This window comes from Helianthus annuus, chromosome 14 (genome assembly GCF_002127325.2).
Source record: "Helianthus annuus cultivar XRQ/B chromosome 14, HanXRQr2.0-SUNRISE, whole genome shotgun sequence".
Taxonomy (NCBI): Eukaryota; Viridiplantae; Streptophyta; class Magnoliopsida; order Asterales; family Asteraceae; genus Helianthus; species Helianthus annuus.
This window is the reverse complement of record NC_035446.2, coordinates 130,039,217-130,061,675: the sequence shown is the minus strand read 5'-3', so window position 1 is coordinate 130,061,675 and position 22,459 is coordinate 130,039,217. Positions and strand designations below refer to the sequence as shown.

The window sequence follows — 22,459 nt, the reverse complement described above, 5'->3', positions numbered from 1 at the left end:
GGTCCAACTCTACACAGCCTCAGAAGAAGACGGATACTGGCAGCACCCGCAGTTTCAGCCAGACAGCATCAGTAAATCAGAACTCGAGTAACAGATCAGGGCAGGGATCATATGCGGGGAAGCTACCCTTGTGCAGCAAGTGTGATCTTCATCACAAGGGGCAGTGTACTCGAGTTTGTTATCGGTGTAATCGACCGGGGCACAAGGCCAGGGATTGTAGGACCACACTTCCAGCTCAGCAGCAGCCAGCGCAGCAGGCGGGTAGGCAACAGCCTCAGCAAACTCAGGGTAATCAGAAAGGGTGTTATCAGTGTGGGGCCGAGGGGCACTTCAAGCGAGACTGCCCTCAGCTGAGACAGAACACAGGGGGTGGTAACGGGAATAACAATGCAGGGAACAACGGGGGTAATGTTGCGCGTGGGCGCGGGTTTGTGCTGGGAGCTGGGGAAGCGCGGAACGACGGCAACGTGGTTACTGGTACGTTTTCGGTAAACGGTGTTATTGCTTCTATTTTATTTGATTCTGGTGCCGACTGGAGTTACGTGTCTTTAGAGTTTAGCTCCCAATTAGGGTTAAGTCCTACACTTCTTGTAATGAAACACTTAGTAGAAATCGCAAATGGTAAAACAATCGAAGCTACACATGTTCTATTTGGGTGTAAAATCGATCTCCTGGGTCAAGTCTTCGACATTGACTTGATTCCTATTACTCTTGGAAGCTTCGACGTGATTGTTGGTATGGACTGGTTGTCCAAGTATCAAGCGGAGATTCTCTGTAAGGAGAAGATCATACGTGTTCCCCTTCCCAGTGGGGAATTTTTATCAGTTCAGGGTCATCGCAGCGGGACCCAGTTAGTATTGTTTCGGCAATGAAGGCTCAGAAGTATTTGCGTAAGGGCTACCCTGCTATATTAGCTCTTGTTACCGATTCATCGTCTGATGAAAGGAAGATCGAGGATCTTCCAGTTGTTCGGGAATATCCTGATGTATTTCCTGAGGAACTCCCTGGGTTACCTCCACATCGTCAGGTGGAATTCCAGATTGATCTCGCCCCAGCGGCAGCCCCAGTTGCTCGTGCTCCTTATCGTCTAGCGCCGGGAGAACTGCAGGAACTATCGAACCAACTCCAAGAGCTGTTGGATAGGGGTTTCATCCGACCTAGCTCTTCCCCCTGGGGAGCCCCAGTCTTGTTTGTGAAAAAGAAGGACGGGTCCTTACGAATGTGTATAGATTATCGCGAGCTCAACAAAATGACGATCAAAAACCGATATCCTTTGCCTCGTATTGACGACCTGTTTGACCAATTACAAGGGTCGAGCTTTTACTCTAAGATCGACTTAAGGTCTGGTTACCATCAAGTGCGAGTCAGAGAGGAAGACGTTCCCAAAACCGCGTTTCGGACTCGATACGGTCACTATGAGTTCTTGGTTATGCCATTCGGGTTAACCAACGCACCAGCAGTTTTTATGGACCTCATGAACCGCGTGTGCAAGCCATACCTTGATGACTTCGTTATCGTTTTTATTGACGATATTCTAATTTACTCCAAGAACAAGGAGGATCATGAGCGGCACCTACGCCTTATTCTAGAACTCCTGAGGAGGGAGCAGTTGTACGCAAAGTTTTCTAAGTGTGATTTTTGGATACGGGAGGTACATTTTCTGGGGCATATAGTCAATGAGGTAGGCATACATGTGGATCCTGCCAAGATTGACGCCATTAGAAATTGGGCGGCACCAAAGAATCCTTCGGAGGTGCGGCAATTTCTCGGCCTAGCAGGGTATTATCGTCGTTTCATTCAGAACTTCTCAAAGATTGCACAGCCACTAACCTTGTTAACACAGAAGAAAGTAGTTTACTCTTGGGGGACGAAACAGGAGGAGGCTTTCCAGCTTTTGAAACAAAGGTTATGCAGCGCACCCATCTTATCTCTACCGGATGGTACTGAGGATTTTGTAGTTTATTGTGATGCTTCGATTCAGGGTCTCGGTTGCGTGTTGATGCAACGCGAGAAAGTGATAGCTTACGCTTCTCGACAGTTGAAGGTTCACGAGAGGAACTACACGACACATGACTTGGAGTTTGGAGCAGTAGTGTTTGCGCTAAAGATCTGGAGGCACTATCTATACGGTACGAAATGCACTATCTACACTGACCACAAGAGCCTTCAGCATATTTTCGACCAAAGAGAATTGAATATGCGACAGCGTCGTTGGGTGGAATTGTTCAATGATTACGAGTGTGCCATCAAATATCACCCAGGTAAAGCTAACGTTGTGGCGGATGCACTTAGCCGCAAGGAAGCAAAACCTAAACGCGTTCGCGCATTGCAGCTCACTATCCATTCCAGCCTTCCTGATAGGATTCGTACGGCCCAGGCTGAGGCGTTGAAGGAAGAGAACATTAAAACTGAGGGTTTGCGCGGTATGGAAAAACAGCTTGAACAGGGGTCTGACGGCATCTACTACATCATGGGAAGAGTATGGGTTCCTCTGTTTGGTGAACTTAGAGAACTTGTAATGGATGAAGCACACAAGTCACGATATTCTATTCACCCGGGATCGGACAAGATGTATCACGATCTTAAGGTTATGTATTGGTGGCCGAATATGAAAGCTCTCATCGCCACGTACGTGAGTAAATGCTTAACTTGTGCTAGAGTTAAAGCGGAACACCAGAAGCCTTCGGGTCTACTACAGCAGCCAGAAATACCTAAGTGGAAGTGGGAACAGATCGCTATGGATTTCGTTACTGGATTACCAAGAACTCAGGCTGGAAACGACACCATATGGGTGATTGTTGATCGACTCACGAAATCGGCACATTTTCTAGCAATCAAGGAAACAGATAAGTTTTCGCAGCTTGCAGCAGTGTATCTTAAGGAGGTCGTTGCTCGGCACGGAGTGCCAACTTCTATCATCTCGGATCGAGATCCGCGCTTTATTTCTGAATTATGGCAGTCTATGCACAAACTGTTCGGTTCAAAACTTGATATGAGCACCGCTTACCACCCACAGACGGATGGTCAGAGTGAGCGCACTATTCAGACACTTGAAGACATGCTGCGGGCATGTGTGATCGATTTTGGGAAGGGATGGGAAAGACACCTGCCGTTAATAGAATTCTCCTACAACAACAGCTACCACACAAGTATTCAGGCAGCTCCGTTCGAAGCATTGTATGGACGGAAATGTCGTTCTCCTCTCTGTTGGGCAGAAGTAGGTGACAGTCAACTCACAGGTCCTGAACTCATTCTGGAAACTTCGCAAAATATAGCTCGGATCAGGGATCGTATGGCAGCAGCGCGTGATCGTCAGAAAAGTTATGCTAACAAGCGCAGAAAGCCTTTAGAGTTCGAAGTTAATGATCGGGTTATGTTGAAAGTTTCACCGTGGAAGGGCGTTGTACGCTTTGGGAAGCGTGGCAAGCTTAATCCACGTTACATTGGGCCATTCAAAATTATTGAGCGGATCGGTAAAGTCGCTTACAGACTCGAGTTACCTGCGGAATTGGGTAATGTTCACAACGTCTTTCACGTTTCGCAACTAAAGAAGTGTCTGGTTGATGAGACACTGGTTGTGCCATTTCAAGAGCTCAAGTTGGATGACAAGCTGCAGTTTGTTGAAGAGCCTATTGAAATCATGGATCGGGAGGTCAAGGTGCGTAAACACAGTCGAATTCCGATTGTTAGAGTTCGTTGGAATTCAAGGCGTGGACCGGAGTTCACGTGGGAACGCGAGGATCAGATGAAACTAAAGTACCCTCACCTCTTTCCCAAAGACAAGGCAGAGTCAAGCAAAACTGGCGAATCTCGGGGCGAGATTCCCTTTCAAGTTGGGGATGATGTCACACCTGAGCAAAATCCGCAACAATCTTGAATTCTCACTCCATTCTTTCGTGTTTACGTGTCAAATTTCGGGACGAAATTTCTTTCAAGTTGGGGATGATGTGACAACCCGAATTCCCAAGGTTAGTTACGTTTTAATTTGTTATGATCTTAACTCCGTTAAAAATCTAGAAGTTGTAATAACTCAGTTAAGTAGCGTGCTGGGTCACGAGTGTAAACAGGAAACCATAACACATATGATTGGGCCTAGAGCCCAACTCGGTCCTACAAATCCACCCAACTAAACCGAGCCCACCTTCCTTCTAATATTGAGCCCATCTCTTAATATCTTGCTGCGTAGAATTATATAAGTAAACTGAGATAATTGTAAACCCTACCCTAAAACCCTTCTAAGTGTGACGGCAGTAGGTTATCATCGAAGCTTTTCTCTCCTCTTCTTGCATTCGGGTATGTCCAATACATCAACCATAAATTATTTGAGTGTGTTTAAATTATTTGAGCGTGTTTATGTTGTTTAAATGTGATTGCATGAGTAGTATGATAGGCATGAAAGTGGAAATTGTATGATTAATGATTGACATCGATGAGTACATACAATGAAAAGTGGATAGATTGTGATGCATATTAAATAAAAACTGATGACAATGGAAGGTGAGGTCCAATAGTGTGAATGCACATAATTGCACAATCCTTGATAACTAGGAAGAGAACATGGAGGTCATGTGCAAACAAATCAATCCATGTGATCAATTAATGAAATGTCAGTAGTGCATGATTGTTGTGTTTGATGAATAAATGAGAAAAGGTGCATAGATTCTTCATGAGGGTTGTGAAATGGGCATGATGTGGCCGATCACTATTGGGGCGGTTATGGGGTTTGGGCCGCCCATATCTATTGTGCACCCTAGCTAGACGAATATGATACACAAAAAGTGGCTGCTTATATTTTTGGCCGACCCTCATTGGTTACTAGGGAGGTGATGATGCTTTTGACTAAATTAAGTAAGCTAGGAAAACTAGCCGACAACCTTGATAAGAGATGCACATGCAATTGACAACATTAATCATATATAAAAATAAGGGGGGGGGGTTGACTATTGTGATGCTATTACTCTCATTAGACCAAAATGAGGTCCAATCACAATAGCATGAGTGTGAACCCCAAATCGGCTAATAAGCCATGTCATCCTAACCTTTCTTTTTATTAATTTATTTTGAGGTGATTCTTGGTGAGTTTGTTTGGTGGATGATAATTTCTAATAAACCAATCAGTAGGTAACAACTATATGGATAGGGTTGAATAATTGGAACTTTATGTTAAGGTGTTGGGTTGCAAACAAAATCGGACTCACAAACTAAATAAGTTGGGCCGCACATGCTACTGAACACACACACACACCGGTTTAAGTTGGGAAAATCGTTTGGGCTAACAATGTGGGCCGAGTAACATTTCATAGTATATATGCTTATGTGATAATTTGATAGTATATATGCTTATGCTTATGTTAGCATAGGTACTGTGCATGATTTGTATACATGTATATATGCTTATGTGATAGTTTGACTTATGAACTGAGTATGCACTAGAAGCTATTGGATATTATTATAGCCTGAACGTCACGAGTGTCCTACATGTAATTGTAACTGTGTAATGAGTGAATAAGGGATACACGACTTGTTACACGTGAAGTGTGTGGTTTATAAATGCGAGGTATTGACTGTTATCGGTAACCCTTTTTAGGACGCGGTTATTCAACTGTTAATCAAGTAAACAATCTTACCGAGCAAAACCAAGGTGAGTTCACTACATTCGAGCATGCGTCCCAGTGGTTGGGGACAGTCAGGGGGTATCCCATGGGAGGGGATGAGTCTTTGGGTAAAAACGGGTATATTGGTTAATGATCTCACCTATCATCTTTTGTAAGTCCCTCATCGGGTATTAGTTAGTAGCGCTACTTAGGTTTGGCACCCTCACCCCGTGCCTGTAGAGGACGGAGGTGAACTAATGACCCAGTCTGGCCCAGTACTAGATAGGAGTACGTGGGAAGGGCAGTCCGTGAGCCGTCCGTGTTTGGAAATGAGATATTAACAATATTACTTGCATTGGGTATTAAACTGTTTTACATACACCGAGTAACAAACGTTTTCTAAAACTGTGAACTCGCCAGCTTTGTCTGATACGTGTGTTACATGCTCGCAGGTCCATAGGTACTATGAAAGCAGGAACTTGCTGGCTGGAGGGCGTGAGTGGTCATGGTTGCTTGCTGGATTTATTATCAGACTTTTTATACTATGTTCGTTTGGGATAACACTTATATTACGTTACATTAATGCTTCCGCTAAACTTATGGTTTTTGAATAATGTATGTTGGGATTTTATTATCTTTAAACAACGAAGTTTTATTTCAAACTTGTGATTCAATGTAATTGGTGGCTCAGTGCTAGTCGTCACACGCCTAACAGGGACACTCCCTAGGTGGTAATTTTGGGGGGTGTGACATATAAGAACTGGCGCGTTGCGCCTTATTACCTCACAAAGACGAAACAACCATATTTCACCAAACAAATTCAAATAGATCGAAGTCTTCAAAACATGATAAACCAATACACAACGGTTGTTGAGCTACATGAAACTAAGACTTTTCTGAGGCTCAAGGCTCTCAGTAAACCATGGTTGCAACAACTTGCGTTCGGCACGCCAGACCAGATCATTCTATAAACTTTGCCGCCAATGTAACCATAGTCGCCTCTAATAAAGTTTTTAGAAGATGGGTAGGTATAATAAACGATTCATCGTCGGAGGCGGCTCCGCCTTTGCTCTTCGCTTTTCTTTTGTCTCTCTCTGATGTTGTACGGTTTTGAGAAAATGTGGCTTTCACCTTGCAATCTTGCATACCATCAGTTGTACCCTCATGCACCATAACCTTGTACAAAAAGGCATGTAAAATGTGTATAAACACTTCTTATCTTTTAGATTATAGTCAAACCTTATTTTTAAAATTAACCGCGTAACTCTTTCTTTGAAATTATAAAAAACACGTGAATCTGGTGCAGGTCAACATTTACTCCATTTAGCATCACATAAGAACCCGCGCCGAGTTGCGGCATGCAACTCTTAAATTGTCAGTTATATTTTTTAGCAAATAACCTCCAAATGAATTATAATAGTTAATGTCTATTGAGTATTCTATGTACTTTGTGTAACGGAAAGAGCGTCTGATAGGGTCAGTCGAAAGTTGAAAACCTGGTTAACCACAAACTTTGATGAGCCTTGTTGAATGCGATCATTCGCTACAATGTGTTAGGGGTCTTGGTTTAAAAAGGGCGAGGCGCTCCTAAACTAAGAGAATGCCAATAGTACAAACTACAAAAGCTTCCAAGCCTAAAATTTGGACCATGCAAGCACTGCAAACTACCAGTTAGTTTTCAACACAAAAAGGTTCCAATAGATGGTTTATTTAATATAGTTTGGGAAATTTTGTATTGATCATAAATTATCCCTATTTGTACAGAACTTCGTACTTATCCTTCTATCCACTATCTGCTTTTTCTAATGATAGTCTTTTTGAATTTGTCCTTCAACTCTGTTATGGACATCACCCTACAAGTTAAAACAAAACCATCAAAAACAAATTACACAATAAAACTTAATAAGTTTCAGAAAGCTTCAAATCTGTTTATGGATATTTTAGTATATTGCTAGGTGATTTTGGCCAAAGAGGGAGTAAAAATTATATTTGTATATCAAAGTCAAAGTGTGCATCTATACAACTACCGAGTCAAATTCCATACTTTTGTTCTTTGTTTGATTTTTTCTAATACTTATAGCAAACTTCGATGTAATTAATTTTTATTATTGTTTTTTGAGATATTTGCAGGCATGATAAAATCTGAGTTTTTTTACACAAACATATTCTAACTATACATAAGAAGATCTATCATTTTCAAATCTGATTTCAACAGTGATGATCTAGAAGATAGCAAATATTTCGTCAGTGTTGGTTTGACATGTGATAATATTTATACAGGTCATCCTAGTTCGGGTTTACTATGCTCGTTATCTCACACACGTGTCTCACAATATCAATATCAATATGTAAATACTTAATTAAGTCGAGTGCACGCGCATACCTCCAGGAACTTCCGTTCTGTGGTTGAACGATTATTAACCAACTCAAGACTTTTGCTGACTGAGTTGACCACATTTAACTCAGCTTTGACCCGTCTCCAAATTGTTTCGTAGTCCCTTTAGCAGCTTCCAACACCACCACATGTCACCCTGTTTCGAGGCATCTCCGTCGCCAGTGGTCACCATCGCAGACCACCACCATAACCTTCAACAACCACAAGTTCATGCCCCAAATCATCAAATGAGAAGATTATAAACATAAAACACACGCTGATACATAATACATGTAATTAAGTTCCCAAGGTTAAGATTATACCCAAATAAAGTTACCAATGAATCCACTCCTAATTTTCCTTCTAAACCTAAAGTTCCCATGAACAATAAAATACAAATCAGTATAGGTTCAATAACTAAAACAAATTAATTGCAAGAAAATCAAACAGATAGCAAGGTAATTGCTCAATATGCATAACCCAAACTAATTTCAACAAAATCAAACATACCTGTTCCTGTAATGGAGCAACATTTTCAAGATGTCAAGGCATCACACTAATATGGATAGGGAACGCGGAAGGCCGGAAGTCATGGCCGATCACCGCAATAACGCCCAGTAGCAAGCCGGAAGTCATGGCCGATCGGCGCCGCTACTCTGGTGTCGCTTTATCTTTCTCATAGATGGTTCTCCCTCTCATCTCTTATCTTTGTCTCTCTCTCTAACAGAGCTCCTTTCTCCTAGGGTTCTCTCTATCTCTCCCTCTCATCTCTTATCTTTGTCTCTCTCTCTAACAGAGCTCCTCTCTCCTAGGGTTCTTTCTATCATATTGATTCTGGGAAGTGTGAGTGTTTGAAAGGTTACATCCTTGTCACCATATGCGTGTTTCGTTTGGTGACGAGGATGGATGGCACCGCCAAAAGGCCCAATCAGGCCCAACCACCGTAAAACCTACTGTTCATTCCCTTTTCTTACTATCATATATTAATTGCTTTTTAGTTTTAAAAAATATTTTTCTCAAAACAAAACCAAATTATTAGGCTAGGGGTCGATAGAGGTGTAGTATCAAAAGTCACCAGATTGTATCCACGGTTCGATACTCGGACTTACTTGTTGAAGAAACACTGAACTAATTATGAGGATAATCAGTTTGATTTATGTTTCTATCATGATGGTTAATCTTCTAATGACTAATCAGCTTCTTCTTGAACCTTTAATCCTGCAAAACAGAACACCGTTACTCGTTAAGAGGGGAATATGGGGGTTTCCCTCTTAACCGGGCTCCGACGTGAGAATAAGCGACTGCTTTGGGAGGATAATTAAGTATTAAGAGTGAGAGTAGAGGGAATGGAATGTTTAACCTGTGGAGTGAGGTGCCTATTTATAGCCGGAGAGGTGCAAGAGGATATGGGTTGATGGGCCTTGGGGCCGATAATCGACAACGTAGTGGATATGCTCTTTGTCTCACGGGAGTCGACCGTTAGTGGCTTCTAGAAGTTCTCCTGTGTCACACCCCCAAATTTCCACGTGTCACCGGTGGGCCCGGTGGAGGGTATGGTGACGTAGTTGGCATCATCATAGACAAACAACACAATATAATAATGCACAGCGGAAGCAGAAATAGATTCATTTCAACTTTAAATAAAATGTAATATTAAATATCACGAGTAGTTGAAACGGATCCACAGGCGGATCAAATAAAATAAGATAATTGTTCAACAGTTTTATCGTCGTCCGAGCTTGCGAGACTATTGTGGACGCTCTAGGAAACAGCCAGCCTAGTACGTGTAGTACCTGCACTTAACCTTTTGGGAAAATACGTCAGTTTACACTGGTAAATACAATTAACTGACTCATTTTGAAAATGATTGAAAATTTATTTAAATGCACATGGCATAAAAATATTTTTATAACTTGGGCTAATTATGCAATATAATCTTGTGAACGAATTACATGTTACTCGTGCGTTCAGTAGCCCGGGATCTTGTCCGGGTTAAAGATTAATAGACACACCACATTAAAGAGTTATACACGACGGGTGTACGCCTACACCCCGTGCTCTGGTCGTGGCCATCTCGTAAGATAATGCCAAGGATATCTGGGACATGGTCATTAACCCCCCAAAGGCTTAAAGTAAAACAAGACTGTTTAAACGAGCCGATCAAAATTATTCAATTGAACACCCAAGGGTGCAAGATTTTGTACGCTCGATCAAGCGGTATTCTATATACCGTAACCCAAGCCCGTATAGGGAAAATAAGTTAAAAGTATTTACCTTAGTAAGTATGAATCACAATTGGCAAGTGAGGGTAGCTTTTACTGGGCCTCCTATTCTGGAACAAAGGTTTATAATAACCTATTAGATTCCTAACGGGTCTTTTATTTAAGCCTAAGCTTGACCGGTTAGTTTTAAGGACGATACGGTTCAAGCGCACGATTAAGCGAAGACCGGATAGAATGTGATTTAGACCCGACAACTTTGAATACTTGTATAATATGGGTATACTAAATACATTCTGGGTTTTGAGACAAAAATGATAACGTTTGACCCGTTTCGGTCAATTTATGCAAACTAGTTACATAAACCGAACCGAGCGCTAAAAGAGCGTTACGGGTAGCCAAAAGAGTCATATGCAAGTTCCCTGAGATAATATGCTTTAAATATGATATAATATCAGCAAGTTATGTTCCATTATGCCCCGAATGAATTTAAACTCAATTTATGCCTTATAAGAGCATTTTGGTCATTTAAAAGATTATAAAAGGGTTAAATTGGAAATCTGAGTTACAGGTCTGATTTATACAGTAAATATACTTAATTTGACATATTATAACAGTAGGGTATGACCCATATACAAAACTTATCATTTAAAATCAAACTATGCACCGTAGGGGTATTTTAGTAATTTCACAAGGGCTAAAACTGTCAAAACTGGAAACCTGAGTTCAAAAACTTATACTTACTGTTATTTTATAAAAATATGCTAAATACATCAGTAGGTATAATCCTTATATGTTAAATATGGGTATAACGCATACTATGCGTTAAAAACGCTTAGAAAGGCGATTTAGAGCCGTTTCCGGGTTTTCAAAAGAAAGCTGAGATTTTTATATTTCCAGAATGCTCAAAATAATCTATTTAACAAATAAAATCAGTAGAAAAAGGTTTGGGGTCAAAAAGATTTATAAAACTCATTTTATGGCTTAAACGGTCAAAACCGGCATTAACCGAATCAACTTAGCGACCTATGATACAATCAGCCAAAAATTAAATAAAAATCATCAAAAATCCCAAAATATTATATAACATCAGTGGCTAAAAAGTTTTATATCAAAAAGTGGCCTTAAATAGGTTATACGCTAAATGCGCCGTTTATTTAACATAAAGCTATAGTTTTACGATGTCGGCCATAACTCAAAATCCGGACCTCCAACTGATATCAAATTTTCGGTGCAAGTTTATAAATCAGTAATAAAGGTTTCTACTCTTTCACTTTTCCAAAAATCACGTTTTATAACAAAAAGGGCAAAATAGTCAACTTTAAGCATAAACCGGAAACATGCATATGAATCGGTTAAGCATAGACTCAAGTTGTAAAAATTCCAGAGAGTTAAACTTAAATATAAATGGTCAAAAATAAGCTCTAATGCAGATCTCAAACATGCATGCACGGATCCGAATCGAGAGTCAACGAAAAAGTCGTTTTGTAAGACTTTCGGTTCCAATCCGAGTTTATACTAAAGATTGTCGAGCTAATCATGATAAAACATATTCTTGCATTTATTATAAAGTCATTTTGATGATCAAACTGATTGCATGTCATCTACATTACCATTTATGCTATATTTCGCAAAAACACTTCCTGTTGACTTTTTAAGAACAACTTTGACTCGACAAATAGCATGCTTAGAGTGGGAATCAGAGAATACCCTTTTGAGGGATTGTTTCCCCACATAAATACCAACTTATAAGTGGTTTCAATTTGAGAAATGACAGAGCCAAATTCGTTTAATCGAAAAGTCAAACTATAACTATGACGGATTGACTTTTGGCTAAAAATCTATGCTAGAACGAATTAGAGGAAGTTATGGATGCTTACAAGAGTCCTAATGAAGCTTAGATAGCACTTGGAAGTAGCCTTGTCGATCAGAATGCCCCTGGAGTTGTCTTGTGAGTTTTGAAAGTTTGTGGTGTTCTTGTTTCTCTAACTCAAGACCCAAAATGTGAAGAATTGATCAGATTAAATGGTGTTTTCAGGTGTTATAGGAGGCTCACAAGTGTCCCAACATGCATGCCCATCCATTGGTGAGTTTTGGAGGTGCTGAAAGCTGTCAAGCACTCAAAAATCGGACTCAACAGCAGCTGGTCGCGAGTTTCTGCATCTGGGCTCGGGTCGCGGCCCGCGTAAGGCAGCCCAGGCGGGCCGCCTGGGGTCTGCAGCTCCCAAACTTTGTTTCAATGTTGCAGTTTTGGTCCCTGTTCTTCGTATACGATGTTTTGGCCGATTATCTTGACTCGTAAACCCTAAATCTTGGTTTTTAGGAACCTGGGACATTTACCAACATGGTAAAGTCCTCGGTTAACTTTGCGCTCACCCGAAAAGTCATGAAATTCGACGTTGACGCTTTTAACCCCTCAAGTACGGTTTTGGCCATAACTTTCTCATACGATAACGAAACTTCATGAAATTTTTACCACATATCCTAGTGAGTATATTCTATCATTACAAAGCTTCGGGGCTGCCAAAAGTTCACTCAGAGGTATAAATTCAACATGTTGACACTTTTAGTCCCTATAGTTTGTAATTCCTCACTTTCGTGCATTTTCCGCTTCGTATGATCCATGACCTATCCGTTTAGGGTTATAAACACCATGTAGGGTTATTATAGAGTCTATTTATCCATTGTTGACACTTTGGACCCTTACGTCCCATAGTTTTCACTGTTTGTCAACTTTAGTCCCTCTAAAGTATGTTTTCGCATATGCAAAGCCTATGACACGTGTCAATGCATTATTGGACGTAATTTTTCGAGGTGTTACATCCTCACCCCCTTAAAAGAAATCTCGACCTCGAGATTTACTGAAACAAATGAGGGTATTTTTCCTTCATCGTGGATTCCACTTCCCACGTGTATTCGGGACCTTTACGGGCATCCCACTTGACCTTAACAATATGTATGTACTTTCTCCGGAGCTTCTTAACCTGTCGATGCTCAATCGACAATGGTTTTTCCACAAACTTCAAGCTTTCATCTATGTGTATATCTGTATGCGGTATAACCAGTGATTCGTCAGCGAAACACTTCTTCAAATTACAGATGTGGAACACATTATGAATAGCGCTAAGTTCTTCAGGCAAGTTTAACTTGTAAGCAACTGACCCGACACGTTCGACAATCTCGAAAGGTCCTATATATCTCGGGCTTAGCTTGCCTTTCTTACCAAATCGCATCACCCCCTTCCAGGGTGATACTTTAAGCAACACTTTATCACCTACATCGAAGTGAAAATCTTTGCGCTTAGGATCCGCATAACTCTTCTGCCTATCCCTGGCAGCTTTCAAACGATCGCGAATCTGAACGATCTTGTCCGTCGTCTCAAAAACGATTTCTGGTCCTGATAGTTGGACATCTCCAACTTCTGCCCAACAGATGGGTGATCTACACTTTCTACCGTATAAGGCCTCAAAAGGCGCAGCTTTTATGCTGGTGTGGTAGCTATTGTTGTAAGAGAATTCGATCAGTGGTAGGTTCTTATCCCAACTACCACCCAATTCGATCGCACATGCACGCAGCATGTCTTCCAAAGTTTGAATAGTACGCTCACTCTGACCATCGGTCTGAGGATGATAGGCCGTACTAAAATTCAAACGAGTGCCTAATGATTGTTGGAAACTCTTCCAAAAATGCGACGTATATCTAGTATCTCTATCAGAGATAATAGATACAGGTATACCATGTAGCGCTACAATCTTATCAACGTATAATTGAGCTAACATATCGGAGCTATACGTCTCCTTGATGGGTAGAAAATGAGCTGACTTCGTCAGTCTATCTACTATGACCCATATAGTATCATTTCCTTTTCTCGTCTTTGGTAACTTGGTGATGAAATCCATTGTCACCATTTCCCATTTCCACTTGGGAATTTCAGGTTGTTGAAGCAAACCTGACGGCTTCTGATGCTCAGCTTTGACTTGCGCACAAGTCAAACATTTAGCTACATGCTCTGCTACGGACTTTTTCAAACCAATCCACCTGTAGTTTGCTTTTAGATCCTGGTACATCTTATCAGCTCCAGGATGAACGGAATATTTAGAGCTGTGGGCTTCCTGGAGGATAACATCCCGAAGTCCTCCATAGACTGGAACCCATATTCGTCCATTCAGTCTTAGCATTCCATCTTTGTCGTAGGATAACTGCTCCTCAGTTACTCCTAACTTCTCTTCAGGATAGTTAGCTTCCAACACAGCTTCCTTCTGTGCAGCTAACACCCTTTCGTTCAAATTATTCCTTATTTCAATGCGCTTGGCATTGATCCTGATCGGTTTCACTCTTTCTTTTCTGCTTAAGGCGTCAGCAACTACATTTGCCTTGCCTGGATGGTATCTTATCTCACAGTCGTAATCATTTAAAGTTTCCATCCATCGCCTTTGTCGCATGTTCAATTCCTTCTGATTGAACAAGTGCTGAAGGCTCTTGTGATCCGAATAAATTATACACTTGGTTCCATACGAGTAATGTCTCCATAGCTTCAATGCAAATACAACGGCACCCAGTTCCAAGTCGTGGGTGGTGTAGTTCTTCTCGTGCACCTTTAGCTGTCGAGAAGCGTAGGCAATGACCTTGCCTCTCTGCATGAGTACACAGCCCATACCAGTGTGTGACGCATCGCAATACACCACAAATTCTTCTATACCATCAGGCAATGTTAACACTGGCGCATTGCTCAACTTTTTCTTCAAAATGTCAAAGGATTCCTGCTGCTTAGGGCCCCAATCAAACTTAATCTTCTTACGAGTCAACGAAGTTAGGGGCGCAGCAATCCTCGAAAAGTTCTCGATGAATCGCCTATAGTATCCTGCTAATCCTAGGAAACTGCGAATTTCGGTAGGAGTCTTTGGCTCCTGCCAATTCATAACTGCTTCTACCTTAGCGGGATCTACTTGGATACCACGCTCACTTACCATATGTCCAAGGAATTGGACTTCCCGAAGCCAAAATTCACACTTTGAAAATTTGGCATAGAGTTTCTCATGATGTAGAAGTTTGAGAATACAACGAAGGTGTTTCTCGTGGTCAGCTTGGTTCTTCGAGTAGATAAGGATGTCGTCAATAAAGACGATGACGAATTTATCTAGATAAGGCTTGCAGACACGATTCATGAGATCCATGAATGCGGCTGGTGCGTTAGTGAGCCCAAAAGGCATCACTAGGAACTCATAATGTCCATAACGAGTCCTAAACGCTGTCTTGTGCACATCTTCATCCTTGACCTTCAACTGGTGATAGCCTGACCTCAAATCGATCTTTGAAAAGTAGCTTGCTCCCTGCAACTGATCGAACAAATCGTCGATCCTGGGTAAAGGATACCTATTCTTGACAGTGACCTTATTAAGCTCACGGTAATCGATGCACAGACGCATCGATCCATCCTTCTTTTTAACGAACAAGATTGGCGCTCCCCAAGGAGACGAGCTAGGTCTAATAAAACCCTTAGCTAACAGATCATCCAATTGCGTCCTCAACTCCTTCATCTCCGTTGGTGCCAACCTATATGGTGCTCTTGCTACTGGTGCTGCACCTGGAATGATGTCTATTCGAAACTCCACTTGCCTATCCGGTGGCAAACCGGGGAGTTCTTCAGGAAATACTTCAGGGTATTCTGAGATAACAGGGATATCTTCGATCTTCGGCTTTGGCTCATCAATAGTAACTTGTGCCATATAAATGACACAACCCTTCTGCAGACATCTGGATGCCTTGAGCATGGACACTTGCTCCAGCAATCCATGCTGGGTATCTCCCTGGATAGTGAGTGACTCACCAGACGGAGTCTTAACTACCACTTGCTTTCTGTTGCACACAATCTGGGCTTGGTTACGCGATAACCAATCCATGCCTATCACTATATCGAATCCAGCTAGCTTAAAGGGAAGTAAGGATAATGGGAAAGAATGATTCCTAATAGATATAACACATCCATCTAGAACAGTCGAGGCGTTTTCTATGGTTCCATCGGCTAATTCCACCTCATATTTCACACTTAAGGTTTTAACAGGTAGGTTTAACAACTTACATAACTTATCATCTACAAATGACCTATCTGCTCCTGAATCGAATAGAACTCTAGCAAAAACATCATTTACAAGAAAAGTACCTGTAATGACGTTGTCGTCCTGAACTGCTTCCTTAGCGTCCATTTTGAAGACTCTTGCATTGGTCTTCTTTCCCTCATCGGCCTTCTTAGCATTCTTTGGGCAATTAGGTCGGATGTGCCCTTTCTCATTGCAACCATAACAAGTTGCATCCTTTAGCTTCTTGCATTCCAAGGCTGTATGGTCAGTGGATTTGCAGATTCCACATCGTTTTGCGTGAGACTGGGATTTTGATTCTAAACGACACTTCCCAAAATGGTGTTTCTTGCAAGTTTTGCATCGGGGCTTATCCCCTGATGGTTGCCCATCTCTCTTAAATCCCGACCCTTTCCCGTGGTCGTTGTTCCCTCGGTGTCTTTTCTCCGATCTCCGTGAGGTATCGTCCTCACGTTTCCTCTTGTTCTCCTCCGAGCTCTTAAGAGCTCTCAACCTGACTACATCCTGTGTGAGTGAGAGAGATAGATCAGCTACTGATCTGAACGTCGTAGGCCTCGATGCCTTAACACTTGCCTTGATCTCTGGTGCTAAACCCCCAATAAAACGGGCGATCCTTCTTGGCTCTGGGGTTACCAGGTATGGCACTAGTCGAGATAGAGTGTTGAAGGTGGTGAGATATGCCTGGCAGTCGAGGTTCTTCATCACTAGGGATACGAAATCTGATTTGATCCTTTCCACCTCATGTTGTGGGCAGAAATTTTCTTTGATCAGGGCTACAAACTGATCCCATGACATACTGTAAAGGGTGGCCTTACCGGCAGCTTGCAAAAGAGATTTCCACCACGCCAGTGCGTCCCCTTTGAATGATTGGGACACGTACTTCACTACGTCCCGATTAGCACACCCGCTGATATCTACAACCGTATCCATCTCATCTAACCAGGTCATACAGTCGACCGCTCCTTTCTCCCCAGTAAAATCTCTGGGTTTGCATGAGACGAAATATTTATACGTACAGGACTTGCTATGCGTTTCATGCTTCTGCTTGATCTCCTGTTTCGGGATACTGCTGTGGTTGGAGGAGTGATTATCCTCGTCATTCTTCTTCGGCTCATCTTTCTTCGATACATCATTTTTAGAAGGCGGTTTGCTATGAGCCTCCGAATGAGTCTTGGGCTTGACGTGCGATGCGGTTCGGGTCCTACTTCGGGTCCCGCTCGATTCCCTGAATTGCCTATCCATGGCCTTGGCAACGGCATTTTCTACCAGTGCTTGTAGCTCCGCACCAGTTACATGAATCTTAGTATTATCCGGGTTTTCCTCAGAATGACTGTTTGTTTCTTCCGACTTGGCCATGTAGCTTTAGGAGCTACATAAAAGTAAGGACAAGGTCTATTTAGAAACCTAACAGTATTATCGTTCTTGACGATTTATTAACCATGGTAATAAAAGCCATATGAGTTAATTTATTTAATTTCATTCAGCACTTTTATTAGCAACTTTACCATAGAATGAAATATATATAGTGGCACAATAGGCCTAGTCACTTGGACAATTTCTAAATTTTAAATTTAGATTTTTATAGGATTAAAATTTGTATAATTAAACAAATAATCCTTTGCTTGGCAGGGAGTTTATAAACCACAGCTGCCTTTTTGTTTTATATGACATTAGTCATAACCCGTAGGTATCAAGTCACAATCAGATATATACACAGATATAATCTTTGGATAATTTATTAAAAGGGTGACTTGTGTGATTTTACAGATCACGCTAGCCAAGAATGTTAACATGTTTACAGATGTTAACGATGAGTTGAATCTTTTTAACCAGGTTTTACCATATTGGCCAGGCCTTTTAATAAGACATTCAAGCTAGGTTTTACCTTCTTAAGATTCTTATTAAAATGGTAAATTAAAATAATAATTGATATTTTTCATTTATTTGTATATTATGTTCATGCATATAGATAAACTGAAAAACTTAAATTAACCATTTTTAAATAAAAGTAGACTAGTACCAGTTTGCCCTAAACGGGACTTTTACTCAAATAACATGCCCACGCAGGGGCTAAACCAAATAACAAACAGACAAACAAAGCAAACAAAACAAACCCACGCAGGGGTTAAACAGAAACAACATACCCACGCAGGGGTAGAACAAGAGAAATATGCCCACGCAGAGGCAGAGTACAGAATAAATGTCCTCGCAGGGACATGAGTACATAAGCTAACAAACAAAGGATTTAATAATCCTTCTTGCCTTTACCCTTGATCAAGTCAACCATCTTCTTAAACATTCCGCGGTTATGTCGGCGATCTTCCCGCATTTCATGTCGCAATTCACGCGCACGTCGTTTATCCCCTGAAGGATTTCTTGGACTTGCGGTGGCGACATCATTGGCGCCGGCGGCGGTGGCTGATACTGCGGTGGTTGAGGAGGCTGCGGCTGCTGGTATCCATGCGATAAGTATCCAAAAGTCGATTGTCCCGTAGCCCAGGGACCTCCAAAAGCACTCTCCTGATTGAGAGGGTTGTAGCCCGAAGCTATCCAGTAGGGATCCCCTGTATAGTCATATCCTGGAGGAAAAGTCGGCTCGAAAGGATTGAACTGTGCTGCGCTAGCATACGCAGGGATTGGCTCTCCAAAGTTCTGCGGTGGCAGTGGCGCGACAGGCGCAGAAGTAACTTCTGAGACGGGATGCGAAGATTCTCCCATCTCTGGCTCCTCGTGAAGAGGCGAATATCGGCTGCTACCAGAATGCGGAGGGGTGCCGATGCGTATCCCTCCACGTGTGGACATCCGGGCGTTCCTTCCCCTTCGCCTCTGAGGCGGATGAGGCAAAACCGGAGGTGGTGGCGGCGGCAGAGTGACTACATCGCGCCAGAAACCCTCAGAAGGGTCCTGCTGCTGCTGAAGCTGCTGCTGGGAGTGATGCTGGGAGTGCACGGGAGAGCTATGGTAGGACTGGTGCATGGGAGAGTTATGGTAACTAGGGGTATACACCCAGTCGTGCTGCTTGAATCTCTCCTCGAAATTGTCGGGACCATTGTAAGGTGATCCCCTGAACGGTGACCCATCAGATATCTCAATGGGGTGGTTCGGTGTACCGGACGGTGGCATGGAAGGATCGGTATCCTCATCGACCTCCATCTCATTGCCACCCGAAAAGTGGTCTTCAGGTCCAAGTGGGTTATGACCCACTGGTTCTTCCAAATAAGCATCTGGGTTGTACAGGCCCTGATAGACGGGTGCTGGGTAGTCGTAAGGTGACTGGTGTAGAGGAATGTAGGATTGGTGGGAGTTGTGGGGCTCATTTTCAGAATGAGGCCCAAAAGAGTGTGGTAGGGAAGGTGAGGTACTCAGTGAGTGCCTGGCGGGTTCAGCGAACGATCTCCAAAGGTTACGGGCATCAGTGTTTTGGGGTCCTGAAGGGGTTCGCCTATGCGAAGGCCCTGCTTCATGATCATGTGAGGTTGCGAATGCTCCTCGTCCCCTTCCTCGTACACGTGGCGGCATCTTGAACCTGTCAAAAATCAAACAAGTGGCACAACAAATATATATAAGACAAAGTTAGAAAATAAAAGAAATTTGAACATTTCCTAAGTTCTTTGTCTAGACTCGAAAATCGAGGAATGTGCAATTGTGTAACTGAGATTAAACACAGAAGGCTAGTGTTTAATTCACTCAGAGTTGGCTCTGATACCAACCTGTCACACCCCCAAATTTCCACGTGTCACCGGTGGGCCCGGTGGAGGGTATTTTGACGTAGTTGGCATCATCATAGACAAACAACACAATATAATAATGCACAGCGGAAGCAGAAATAGATTCATTTCAACTTTAAATAAAATGTAATATTAAATATCACGAGTAGTTGAAACGGATCCACAGGCGGATCAAATAAAATAAGATAATTGTTCAACAGTTTTATCGTCGTCCGAGCTTGCGAGACTATTGTGGACGCTCTAGGAAACAGCCAGCCTAGTACGTGTAGTACCTGCACTTAACCTTTTGGGAAAATACGTCAGTTTACACTGGTAAATACAATTAACTGACTCATTTTGAAAATGATTGAAAATTTATTTAAATGCACATGGCATAAAAATATTTTTATAACTTGGGCTAATTATGCAATATAATCTTGTGAACGAATTACATGTTACTCGTGCGTTCAGTAGCCCGGGATCTTGTCCGGGTTAAAGATTAATAGACACACCACATTAAAGAGTTATACACGACGGGTGTACGCCTACACCCCGTGCTCTGGTCGTGGCCATCTCGTAAGATAATGCCAAGGATATCTGGGACATGGTCATTAACCCCCCAAAGGCTTAAAGTAAAACAAGACTGTTTAAACGAGCCGATCAAAATTATTCAATTGAACACCCAAGGGTGCAAGATTTTGTACGCTCGATCAAGCGGTATTCTATATACCGTAACCCAAGCCCGTATAGGGAAAATAAGTTAAAAGTATTTACCTTAGTAAGTATGAATCACAATTGGCAAGTGAGGGTAGCTTTTACTGGGCCTCCTATTCTGTAAAAAAGGTTTATAATAACCTATTAGATTCCTAACGGGTCTTTTATTTAAGCCTAAGCTTGACCGGTTAGTTTTAAGGACGATACGGTTCAAGCGCACGATTAAGCGAAGACCGGATAGAATGTGATTTAGACCCGACAAGTTTGAATACTTGTATAATATGGGTATACTAAATACATTCTGGGTTTTGAGACAAAAATGATAACGTTTGACCCGTTTCGGTCAATTTATGCAAACTAGTTACATAAACCGAACCGAGCGCTAAAAGAGCGTTACGGGTAGCCAAAAGAGTCATATGCAAGTTCCCTGAGATAATATGCTTTAAATATGATATAATATCAGCAAGTTATGTTCCATTATGCCCCGAATGAATTTAAACTCAATTTATGCCTTATAAGAGCATTTTGGTCATTTAAAAGATTATAAAAGGGTTAAATTGGAAATCTGAGTTACAGGTCTGATTTATACAGTAAATATACTTAATTTGACATATTATAACAGTAGGGTATGACCCATATACAAAACTTATCATTTAAAATCAAACTATGCACCGTAGGGGTATTTTAGTAATTTCACAAGGGCTAAAACTGTCAAAACTGGAAACCTGAGTTCAAAAACTTATACTTACTGTTATTTTATAAAAATATGCTAAATACATCAGTAGGTATAATCCTTATATGTTAAATATGGGTATAACGCATACTATGCGTTAAAAACGCTTAGAAAGGCGATTTAGAGCCGTTTCCGGGTTTTCAAAAGAAAGCTGAGATTTTTATATTTCCAGAATGCTCAAAATAATCTATTTAACAAATAAAATCAGTAGAAAAAGGTTTGGGGTCAAAAAGATTTATAAAACTCATTTTATGGCTTAAACGGTCAAAACCGGCATTAACCGAATCAACTTAGCGACCTATGATACGATCAGCCAAAAATTAAATAAAAATCATCAAAAATCCCAAAATATTATATAACCTCAGTGGGTAAAAAGTTTTATATCAAAAAGTGGCCTTAAATAGGTTATACGCTAAATGCGCCGTTTATTTAACATAAAGCTATAGTTTTACGATGTCGGCCATAACTCAAAATCCGGACCTCCAACTGATATCAAATTTTCGGTGCAAGTTTATAAATCAGTAATAAAGGTTTCTACTCTTTCACTTTTCCAAAAATCACGTTTTATAACAAAAAGGGCAAAATAGTCAACTTTAAGCATAAACCGGAAACATGCATATGAATCGGTTAAGCATAGACTCAAGTTGTAAAAATTCCAGAGAGTTAAACTTAAATATAAATGGTCAAAAATAAGCTCTAATGCAGATCTCAAACATGCATGCACGGATCCGAATCGAGAGTCAACGAAAAAGTCGTTTTGTAAGACTTTCGGTTCCAATCCGAGTTTATACTAAAGATTGTCGAGCTAATCATGATAAAACATATTCTTGCATTTATTATAAAGTCATTTTGATGATCAAACTGATTGCATGTCATCTACATTACCATTTATGCTATATTTCGCAAAAACACTTCCTGTTGACTTTTTAAGAACAACTTTGACTCGACAAATAGCATGCTTAGAGTGGGAATCAGAGAATACCCTTTTGAGGGTTTGTTTCCCACATAAATACCAACTTATAA

At 41.4% G+C, this 22,459-nt stretch overlaps 1 long non-coding RNA gene across 1 annotated transcript; it reads right to left on the bottom strand.

The window, feature by feature from the left end:
- Positions 1–6,372: 6,372 nt before the first annotated feature.
- Positions 6,373–8,911, bottom strand: LOC110903802. Its single transcript, XR_002572177.2, has 5 exons — positions 8,479–8,911; positions 8,292–8,337; positions 7,978–8,180; positions 7,042–7,447; positions 6,373–6,770 (listed from the first exon to the last, which is right to left on the bottom strand). It is a non-coding gene; the product is annotated as an uncharacterized LOC110903802 (long non-coding RNA).
- Positions 8,912–22,459: the final 13,548 nt, after the last annotated feature.